Here is a 12,317-nt window from a genome sequence, read left to right on the forward strand (position 1 = left end):
TCACGGAGGTAGAAATAACAGTTGGGCTGAAAAGTTCGTAGGCTGACTCATAGATGGCGTTACTAGAATTAAATCCATGTGATTTTTAGTTAGTACTAACCTTCAAAAGATACGTGTATAAATTTCACAGCTGCCGGATAATTAGTTCGTGAGATATAGCATTGTGAGTGAAGCAGCTTTTGTTATTGTGAAAAAATGGATAAAAAAGAATTTCGTGTGTTAATAAAGCATTGCTTTTTGGCGGAAAAAAATACTGTTGAAGCCAAGGCTTGGCTTGATAAACATTATTCGGACTCTGCACCAGGAAAATCAACCGTTGAGAAGTGGTTTGCTAAATTTAAATGAGGCGAAATGAGCATCGAAGACGATGCACGCAGTGGACGCCCCAAAGAGGCTGTTACCGACGAAAACATCAAAAAAGTCCACAAAATAATTTTAAATGATCGTAAAGTGAAGTTGATCGAGATAGCTGAGATTATTACATAGCGTTGTTGGAGCGTTTAAAGGATGAAATCACGAAAAAACGGCCCCATTTGAAGAAGAAAAAAGTGTTTCATCAAGACAATGCATCGTGTCACAAATCAATGAATACGATGGCAAAATTATATGAATTAGACTACGAATTGCTTCCCCATCCACCATATTCTCCAGATCTGGCCCCCAGTGACTTTTTCCTGTTTGCAGACCTTAAAAGAATGCTCGCTGGAAAGAAATGTAGCACTGATGAAGAGGTAATCGCCGAAACTGAGGCCTATTTTGAGGCTAAAGAGAAATCGTACTATAAAAATGGCATCGAAAAATTGTATGACCGCTATAATCGTTGTATCGCCCTCAAAGGCAACTATATTGAATAATAAAATCGAATTTTGTCAAAAAAATATTTTTTACTATGTTAGCCTATGAACTTTTCAGCCCAACTGTTATACATAATAGGCCAGCAAGTTGTTGGTTGAAGTTCTTCTAATGTGTGGAAATGTATGTATTAGAACATTTGAAAATGCTATCTGATTTCTATGGTGAAAACAAGTGTTTAAAAAAGGGCAAATCGGCAAAAATATCTGCACCCTACTCATTACACTAACATTGCACACATGCAAAGCCCGGATTTTCGAAGTCACCCTGTATTCAAACAAAATTACGTTGGTTTTCCATTTTAAAAGTGTCTCTTATAAAGTTGAAGAAATTTCACCCATGCAAAAATTTGCCACAGAAAATAGGTTAAGAGGTACTAAAACCATACTAACAGATAGGTTCAAATTCTACATACAGTTGTGTCACTAATGTAGATTCTGTAAGGAAGAAATTTAGGGATGTAAAAGATTAAATGCAGTTGAGTAAGTAATAGAAAATATAACATGTCCGTCATGTTCGAACTGCTGTGTATGACCCCAAAATGGTAGTTCTTGCTAAGACCAGTGCATTTTTTTGCCTTTGTAAATAGTAAGCAAGATTTTGCTATGGAACAACAAATTAAAAGTGTAGCTGGATGTATGTGAAATGCTAGGTGAATACATAAACACAATGTACATCTTCAGAAACTGGCCCTGAAGGTAATGATGTTTGAATTGGAGGTCCGTCGCGGCACACTCTGTGCTTAAAATTGTACCAAAGACTGTTGGTGAGATTCTGATGTGGGTTTTTTAAGACACTGACTGAGACAGTACGGGAAAAAATCCTTGAGGCGATGATGCCTCCTTATTACAAGAATATAATAAAAAGGTTAAAAGCAATATGTTTCTTGATGATTAGATGAAAAAATGTTATTTTTAATTATTTTATGTGCACGATTAACACGCAAATGATTATTACGCTGCATGCCACATTAGTTATAATTGGCTCACAGGATATTTATTGTCTTTCTCTAAGCACTGCTATTTTCCGAGATTTTTTGTTATTTGCAATATGACACTGTCGTATATACTATTTTACCGATATTGTTTCAAGGAGCTGGCCAGCAAAAATTCAAGGCCAAATGCACAATCAGAAAAAAACTTGAAAACAACTCATGACCGAAAATGATTTTTCCCTTTACTTGTAAGATTTAAGTGACATTTAAAAGCAAAAATAAATAGAAAAGAAGTTAATGAACATCTATTTATTCATTTCCAGAACATAGTGCAAACACCAAACCACACAGTGTTTGCACCGTGTAACCAACTTGACACTTCAGTGCAAAGAGTCAAAAAGTGCAATGAACTAGACAGGTCTACTTGTACGAAGTCTTCGGGCAGTTGTGCTTCATGGCAAGGTAATACACTAAGGAAACATACATACTTTTCGAAGCAAATGTAAAATATAGAGAATGCATCTAATTTCGTTAATATTTGGTATACTAACTAAATCAGGAATCTGTTGTTAAAATCGTGAAAAAAGCTGATGTAAGTTGAATTTTTTCTTTTTTAAAGAAAAGCTTTTTCGCATTGTTTTATGAAAACACTTTACTAAAGGTGAGACCGATTTCTTTACATTTACAGGAGAAAGTACTTACACAAATCATTTTCTGTAGCATTGTTGAAGTTCGGAAATGTAGTTTTGATCATTTTAATGCGAATGCATGTGGATTTCTGTGAAAATCTCTTTCCGACGTGCTATTGCTGCCGCCGCCATTTGCTTTCTACACAAGAGCACAATGTTCCGTGTGTTAGATGATGTAAACACTGTTGTCAGTGTTTCAACCCACGCCGTGTTTTCGCTATAACGTGTCGAGGATGCGTCGTGAAGTTGTTGCCGGATGTGGAAGATGCCATGGAATTTGTAATTCAACACGGATTCTTGAAGAAACAAGTGGAATGGAGGACGTGGAAAGTTAAAATTAAAAGAATTCCGTGTATTTTCTTTCATCGAGAAAAAACGATTTTGTCCGTATATGCTAAATTTAACGAAAGGAGTGCTAATGGAACCTAACCTAACAGGCCTAACTTAACCTAGTAGGCATACCTCGTCCCTGTGATGGTTCGTGGAGCTATTGTGAATTTTTGGGGCTAACGTTAATGGTTTAATAATTACTCTTTATGTCAAAAATTGAACTTTTTTTGGTGAAAAAAATTTGTGAAGTGTTTTTAATTTTTTTTTTAATTTAGATATTTTTCAATGAACAAGGTTGCAACACTGCATGCACACTCCAAATCGATAAAACACTGGCACAACATGCGATGAATGGGTAACCTACAGCCATATTGTGTGTGAAAATAAGGAAGAACAGTAAATACTCGTTAATGTAAGAAATATAAATTATTTTCGTTAGAAATTCATTATTTCACCTTCAGGAATGTTCCGCAATGCATAGTAGTACGTTAGCAATGTAAAAAAGTGTGAAATAAATGATTTATAGGTGTCTCACCTATAGTAAAGTAGTAATTAACTATGCTTGCCTAACCTAACCTTGCCGGAAATGGTTCGTGAGGCTATTCGTTAATGGTTTGTGGGGCTACCAGTGCATAGTTCGTGGGGCTACCCGTGAATTTTTACACGCGTCCGCGGCATTTTAACAACAGATTCGTGATTAGAAGGCCAAATTTGTTAGTATTCCAAATATTAACGTAATTACAGACATTCTCTATATTTTCATTCATACATACTTTTCATCACAATAACGCATTTCCGAGAGCTAAAAACAACGGGAAAAGTTCATAAACAACATAATATCCATAAACCATGCAAAATATTTCACTTTCTCGAGGGGGTACAGAGGATCAAGGCTACCCTTCCACTATAAAATCAAAACTCCCGTAACTCCAGTTGCCCCTCTTAGTGTAGCTGTACAATTTTAGTTGTTTCAATGTACGATAAGCGTATATATTTTATCACCCTTCTTGTTCAAATCCAAAAAGTACGTTACAATTTACGAAACAAAACGCAAATCGAACACATTAATCCATTGCCATTGGACATCTGAAACTGTAAACAATCCTTGCACTAGGACTTGTAAGTAATGTCTTGAATCATCCACCTACTTGCACAATTATTCAACATTGTGCTTCTGATCTTCAACCGAAGCTTACAATAATATACCACTATATTACGTGCAAAATCAGTGCCACATGAAATTGTTTGAAAACGATATACAAAACTTCAATATTCAATTCAATAGTGGCATGCAGTTCTAAAATTCTCCTGACAATATTTTAATGCTTACCGTTAGAATTATTAAGTAATGCTCAAACTTTGATCATTTCGTTTCGTAGAAAACTTTACTCAAACGATATCAAAACATTCAGCATACACAAAATACGTATACCCACGGTTGTTTCACTCTTATGGGACCGTAGTTAGCACAGATTAGAAATAGTTAGTTAGTAGTCTGTTGGTCTCCCGTATCGCACAACGCTACGGCAAAGTTGCGTTCTCTTCTGACATTACGTTAGACTAATAGAAATGCCTACGTTCTTAGGTTTTGTTCTATTAGCAAAAATGCATATTAAATGTATTAATGCTAACAAGTTACGCATTTAGCCTAATATGGAAAGCATTTCCAGGTGATATCCAGAACGAAAGCAACGAAAGGTTGCCATAGTGTTGTGCGATAAGGGAAACCCGTAGTCTCTGGCTTCACGGATCTACCTCTTCGCATAACAGTCTTCCCTACTTTGTGTTCTGACATCAAACGACAAATGCCTACGAGGTTAGGCTGGGTTCCATTATCATAAATACAGTGAAAAATTATTATTTAGGCTAAGAGAACTAAACCTAGCTAGTCTAACATAACAACGTAAGCAGGCGCGTGCCCAGGATTTTCGTAAGGGGGGGGGGGTTATGAATCTAACACATTTTCCAGTTCACAGGTCAAATTTCTTGTAATAAATTAGATAATTAATATACTTGGATTTTACCCCAATGAACGCAATCAATGTATTTGCTATGGATGCTTCATGTTTTTATTGCATCATATAAAAGCACCTGCTTGAATATTTCCAAATTATTAATATTTTATATTTAATTGCTCAAATATAATTTTTAAACAAAAAGTATGTGCACTCAACATTGTAACAACATTAAAGAGATTAAGACTACTTGATGTCTTAAAGACAGTAATAAATAAGGTACCACAGTTCAACAATTTAAATTCTGAAATTTAGGCATCGAGGTTTCTGTGCGAGTTCTGACAGTATGTCGTCACAAGTAACTTTTATATCACGGTGAATGTTCAGAGCAGCTAACCCATTTAATCTTTCTTCGCAAATGGTATTTCGAAGATAGGTCTTCAAGTGCCTCAAAGTTGAGAATGATTTCTCATTTGATGTTGTTGTTACCGGGATTGTACATAATATGAGCAAACGTGTGTTTACCCAGGGAAATATTACTTCACTGCACATATCAATTGCTTCAAGAGCATTTACTAGACGTCTTTGCATTGCTGCAAGATGACGATACCACAGTTTCATTTCAGTGTGAGCGTCGTCGCCTTGTAATCAAGGTGTCCCGGGTTCAATACCCGGTGGAGGCTAATAGTGGTTCGGATCTCACTTTAAACTTTAGGCCCAGTCCCGATTAGCCTTACTGTGCATAAATTGGATTTAAAACATCAATTCAATCAACATTGTACTTGTTGTGGAGATGGTTTTGCTAAATATTGTGTACATTTTTGGCATTGTATTATTATATTATTGGTCAAAACATTTGACAGTCGACAAACAAATACGAACCGCTTCAGTAATTAACATTTTCTACTACAGTGTCATTAATGTGTCATATTCATTTTCATATTAGGTCTATGGAGCGGAATTTTGTATAATGTTAACGTTATGGAACTGCGAAACCAACTGTTGAAGGGGCCACTCCCCCCTTCCGCTCCGAAGCCCAGTACCGCACCACAGGATCTGTCACTGAGCCCGACAAAATCTTGCCAGACAGTGCTCGAAATGCAAATTCGTAGCCGAAAAGGGAGGGGATGTTTGATCGATTTTGGAAATACGAGGGGGTACATCCTTGTATGGATCAACATGGAGACAATACAGTAGGTGGAGGATGCTCAATATGAAAATTATTCTAATTGGGGGTATGAATTGTGAAACTTTCTTAACTGAAGGCAGCATCCCCTACTTCGACCACTGATGCCAGAAAAGATGCTTTCAGAAAATGAATTTATTACTGCACACGTATATTACTTATTGTATTTGTTGCGTTTGTACAAGAGAAATATTCAGAAGATTTGTAAGGAATATTTACAGTTAATAGGATGCCTATCTAGTCTATCCCGTGTCGTAATACAAACTTTATCCCTTTCCTACAAAATAATAAAACTGTCCATGCCAACCGTGATTTTATAATGTGGTTGCATCCATATACACTAGCGACATTAGTGCCACTGCTCCGACGCCAGGGTTTCAAATACCTTGGTGGATCTATAAGATAGGTAATATCGTTTTTCGAGGGTTCGTGAACAAAACAAAAAGTAAATGATTTTAAAGTCCATTTTATATTCAGATACGTTAATCGGGACTGGTCTTAAAGTTTAAATCGGGATACGTACCACTGTGCAATGCACCTTCACAGGGGATCAAACCCAGGACCTCTTTGATTACACCACCATCGGTGAGGCCCCTGAAATCATTGAGGAAACTTGTTCATCATAATGTTCTCTCGCCCTGCGAAAGTTTATTGGTGATATAGGGTGACATCCTACACACGTCTTCCAGACATACACACGCGGGCACACCCCTCCCCTGCACACACACGATTGTATGCTTACAGCACATGCTGTGCCCTCCCAGAAAAACAATTCTAAATCCGCCTATGGATATATCTGCTATCAAATAATGAACGTCACTTACCTCGACATAATTTTGCAACAAGGTTTGCAATATCTTCTGTTATGCCTTCTTGTTGAATATCAAGAGTCTGAAAGTTCGCACGTTTCACTCTCGCAATTCGGATGGAATTCCTCTGAACTTAAATCGACCTTTTCTGACGTTCTATTTGTGGAAAGTGAAGCTTCAACTTCCATTTTTTGTTTCTTTTTTAAATAATCTAATAATGTATTTCTCCTCTTTTTTCTATCCATCTTTAGTTCCACGTCAAAAATCTATTACACATGCAGAAACGTAACACACAACACGACCACTTCGACTTGCTACCTTGCAGACTGCAACTCGCTACAACCCCAGTGAACACCAGGACTTGGGAGAAAGATACCGGGCGGTCGAATGTCTGAACCATGCATCCAGCTTGGTCCAGCTCAAATTACGTCACCAGTGTTGACAGCAACCAGTAGTGTCAGTGTCAGTAGTGTTGGCAACTGCTAAATTATTTACGCACAAATTCAAGCGAGATCTTTCACACATGTTACAAGAAAATTCAATAAACTGAAGGCTGGAAATTGGTTGCGAAAAAAATATCTAATTTGTAAAGAGCACAAGAGTAAAACGTATAATATTTTGGCATATTAATTGCTTTTATTTTGTTTATGAAACTGACTGGGCCAGTTTCGCTATATAACGCATCCCTCCCTTCCTCCCGGCATGCTATTGTACAAAACATCGATTGCCTACTTCGTAAAACCATGCCTCGCTACTGCCTGCAACAATTATTATTATTATTATTATAATTATTGATATTTTGAAATAAATATGCATCCAGGTGCGAAATAAGATTTTGACTTACTTTGCTACTAATTGTAGTGATTCAAATCGCACAGAACTTTGCTCTGCTGGTATAAATGGTATAAGAAGGGGAAAGAAAGAAAAGGGAAGTTAGCAGCACTGTCGTAACAGGAAAGGGAGGGTCATTCTCCTAAGAGGGTCATCGTGGGTGAAAGAAAGGGGAGGAGGGATTCCTTCAGTTCGCATTCCAAGGGTTGCGGCTCTTTTCTTGACCATACTGAGAAGGAAATTCTCCTTCCTTTTCAGTGACTAAGGAATGAATGAATGCTTGTGCATTGCTGTAACTCAACTCCAATATTATCAAAAGTAATTGAAGAAGCAATACATTTCTCATTGCCAAATGTAAACATTTTACAATATTGGCAATTTATGAAATGAAATGTATTTCTGCTTTGAATTTTTTTAAATGACGAAACCAATGGGGGGTTTTTAACCCCCACCAACCCCCCCCTGGGCACGCCACTGAACGTAAGCATATAGCTTAAAATTAAAAAGCTCTCTCCCTTGACGTCAGAAAAATGTTGCTAAAGTGGTGTGCGATAAGTGAGACCCGTAGCTTCCCCGGTCGCCACTTTCAGCTTTGTGCTCAGAGTCCAAACTCGTATCATTAATCATAAAATTGATTGATTGATTGATTTAGTTTATTTTACTTCGCGTTTTGTGCCTCTTGGCTAATTTGCGAAGATGGGGATGAGTGATGAAATTGATGAATGGACATTCACAAACAACCAAGCCCGACCAGGATTCGAACCCAGGACCCTTGGCGTCGCAGCGCGATGTGCTAACCACTCGGCCACAGGGTCGGGCTCATAAAATTGAGTTTGACCATTTGTTTGAAAAATAAATTTTCTATTTCTGTGAAGAAAATGTAATTAATAATAGTGGTGAAGTGCGAGACTTAAAAATATGCATTTATTTCTTAATTTGGATTATCAGCCTGCGCCGAATTTGAATGTTTTCGATTTCAAGTTTAAGGTGTTAAAAATGGAGCTACTGCGGAGCATGAACACTCGTCTGGTTCCCCTTGAACATCTGGTTACGCTTACGGTACAGCACCTTGATATGGACGTTCGAAGTGGAGATTCTTTTACAAGGAAATAGGGTGTCAGCTGTGCCGCATGGTTGCACAGTTTGATCGGATATAAATTTATTGAGCCAAGTATCACTTCGTAGGTTTCTGAAGGACATAGAGAAGAAATCTGTAATCTGTGGATACAAGCGGAACGAAGAAAGGATTGGCAACTGGCTCAACACAAGTCATTTGTACGACTTGCATTTTGTTACAAGTATGTCGATCGTTTATTTGTGTATTGGGTTTGGTGAAAAACACGCCTCTTAGTGAGGTTTCAGACTGAAGCGACACACGACAGCGGTAGCGCACACCAAATTGATAAGCGACACAGGTCCATTTAGTCCAGAAGCAAACATTTACCGTGCATGGTCAAACAAGGCTCAGGCAGCACGTTTCACTGGGAGTCTGAACGACACATGCAACTTCTTGTGTCGCTTCAGTTCGAAAAATTGTATTGATCACTGAGGGACAGGGTTCACTTTCAAGCGACAAGAAACACAAGCCCCTTTATCTTTCTTCATCTCGCATACGAGTACACTGGCCTCAACAAGTACTCTGAAAGTTTGTTTCTTTATACAGAACATTTGAAGAAGATATAATTCAATCTACACATGTATCCAGTGGCGGCCGGCAGCAACTATGATGGGTAGTGCCAACGTGATCAAGTAAATAGAAAAAAAAAATCCGCAATGCCCCCGCCCCCTCCTTGAGGTTGCGCCACTAGCCAAGATGTTTGTCCTCGTTTGGTAACGTGGAAAACAACGTGTGTTTAAGTAATAACGTACTAATCCGATTCATCTTCACTCACTAACCTATCTTTATACACTACAGGGAACTTCCCTAAAAATATAACAATTACAAGAGGAAAGGAAAAACAAATCCAATCACCTTCTCCTCCCGCATGCACACGTATTCTAACTGGATGTCGAAAATATCTTTGTTATGAAAAGAAATTGTCGAAATGCCGAACTCGCATCATCATAGGATATTTTTAAAAAAGTCTGGATGGCCCTCTTGGTGCATCTATCTGTTATCAAAAATGTTAATTTAACTTTGGAATAATATTAGGTTCGTTTCTCCAAAAGTAGGCAGAAATTACTTCCCCAACGGGTCTTACAAACCAGTCGTATTTAGCGACTTTTTTCTGAAGGTGGCAACTGTGTCGTGTCAACACTGCGAAAGTTCCCTCGGCAGGCCAGGCTAAGACTGGCACGGTTTCTTATGGGCTAACCCCGCCCCCTGCCACTTTGTTCTCGGCTCATGGTGGAAATGTTCCTCGCGGAGACTTCTTCAACCCTCTGCACGTGTGTCAACTTGGTTAGGTCCATGATTAGACCAGCTCTTCCGCGGCACGGACGCGAGGGTACGAACGAAACAGCTGGCGATGCAGTGAGGAAGTTGGGGCGGTCGTCACGTCAGCTTGACCGATTACAAGATTCGAATCTCCTTGTCTGTAAACTATCAATGTATTCATTTAACTTTACTTGGCGGCGTATGAATTTTTTCTGAGGGTAGTGCCATGGCACGGCGGCTCTACCCCTTGAGCCGCCGCTGCATGTATCAATATACGCTGTATAAAACACACCTTATTACTAACTTCGTTGACCCTGTATAACAGACCGAGGCAACATGATGGATGGTACTGAGAAACCAGTCCAGTCCAAGCGATACATGAATTTTCTCGTGGCAATTTGGTTCGAAAGGGAGCTTTCAGACTGAAGTGACAAGCGACACGTGTCTCTTGGAAACCAAATAAACAAAACCTTCCAAACTGAAGTGACCCGACAAGTTGCAGGTGTCACTTTCATGTCGCTTGGACTAGGTCGTTTTATCAATACCGTGCATCGTGTTGCCCCATTCTGTTTTTTGTGTATGCATGTGCGAAATCTAAATATCGCTCGTCGCTTCAGTCTGAAAACTCCCTTGTTGTTTGAAGTAAATTCATGCAAGTGAAAGTGGCATGTCTTATAAGTTTTGTCTGAATACCTCAGGCGCAAAGGCGAAGTTGATAGCACACATATTTACTAGCATTTTTAGGTGTCATTACTTCTGCAGATATGTTGGCAGATTCACTTTAGCTTATAAAATATCAATATGACTAGTTTTATAGCATTCTCCTTCTCTCACTTTTCCATTTACAAAATATTTGAATATATCTAAACTTTCATAAGTTTTGAGTTCGTCCTGCGTGTGGTGTACATGAGATACTTGTGTATGAACGTACAACTCATGGCCACAAAGACACGTCATTTATCAATAATCTGCACTGCAGTTGATCATCAGACAGATTCAAGACGTCCACTCCTTCATAGTAGAACTTTAACATCTCACAACTGATGAAAACAAATGCTCATTTCTTACTTTTTATACCAGTGAATCTGTACTGGAAACAAAAGGAACTGGCTTAAACCGGGCAAGACTTCAACAATATGTGTTTATATTATTAACACACTATAGATTAAGGTAGCGATTGCTGCTACAATTGTTTCAAGCATTTCCATTGGCTGGTAGCTTTTTGGGGTAGTAAATAATCTGTGGTGGTTAGGTTTGGTTCTCTCAGAAGACGACAACAATGAAAAATGTTGTAACAGTAGTGATGCCAGCATACGGAACGATTTCCGGAATTTCGCTTCTGGCATTGTTACTGTGGACACTGGATAGACCACATTTGGAGGGAAGCCCGACAAAAGACTAATCTTTGAGGATATGTAATGCCCGTACTGTTGCAACTTTGTGAAAAAAATCTGGAAATTATGGCGTTCAGAAATATTGCGAAATTACAGAAAATTTCGAACTTCAGGCCTTCGCCTCTGCTTCCCCCTGGACTCTTGTCGCATATTGCTTAAAACGTATCTTTTTACTCATTCTTACATGTAGAATTTAAATTTTTCAAAAACAAGTAGTAGTTTAGAAGTTAAGAGCCCTTTATCTTCAATTTATCCCATAGTAACAAAAGGGGAACTAAGGACTTTTTCAAATGGCACTTGTTAATAGTAGTAATAAATAATATTGTTTTGTAATTTGGGTTGTCGTACCTTCATATGTGTACTAAAGATAAAAATAATACAGAATTGAAATATCAGGTGCAGTTTTCAAGAAATGATATGTTAATAGCTGCTGCACGCTGCTGGTTGATACATCGACCACCCATACTCAATGGTAATACCTGCAGTGGTCAGATCTAAAGGTTACTCATGTTACCATTGAACAGGGCTCGAAAAATCCCAGTCGCCAGGTCACCGTGGTGACTAAAAATTTCAGCCTGGCGACTGTGATCTTTTGCTGTAATATTGCCATTTTTTTAAGTTTGCATGTACAAAATTTTGAAGATTCTAAGTTGAAATTGCAATACAGCGAAAGTTAGCAAATGTTTTTTTATCAACGTTGTGAACATTTCATAGAATCACTAACTATTCCTTACTCTTTGTCCCCGATGCCCCACCCCATTTCCAGCTTTTTCACATGATTTAGCGATGTTTTGAATACGGTGATGCTCAACTTCTTATAGTATGCACAATTGCTAGTAGGTGATTTCCTGGTGCCTGATTTTCAGAGCTGGCACCTAGCTCTGAAGAGCATTGCTAATGAACATTAGCAAAAAATATAGAAATACACTTGTGGTTTCTTTGCAATCAAAACATTTGTAA

General features: G+C 38.3%; 1 protein-coding gene across 1 annotated transcript in view; it reads right to left on the minus strand.

Annotated features, from left to right (window-relative positions):
• Positions 1–4,282, minus strand: part of Cmtr1 (Cap methyltransferase 1) — a 64,832-nt gene extending 60,550 nt beyond the window's left edge. The window contains exon 1 of the mRNA XM_083121153.1: positions 4,136–4,282. The gene's annotated coding sequence lies outside the window, so the exon portion shown is untranslated. The remainder of the gene's footprint in view (positions 1–4,135) is intronic.
• Between the last annotated feature and the right edge of the window lie 8,035 nt (positions 4,283–12,317).

The sequence above is a fragment of the Lepisma saccharinum genome, chromosome 4 (genome assembly GCF_977018435.1).
Source record: "Lepisma saccharinum chromosome 4, izLepSacc3.1, whole genome shotgun sequence".
Lineage (NCBI taxonomy): Eukaryota > Metazoa > Arthropoda > Insecta > Zygentoma > Lepismatidae > Lepisma > Lepisma saccharinum.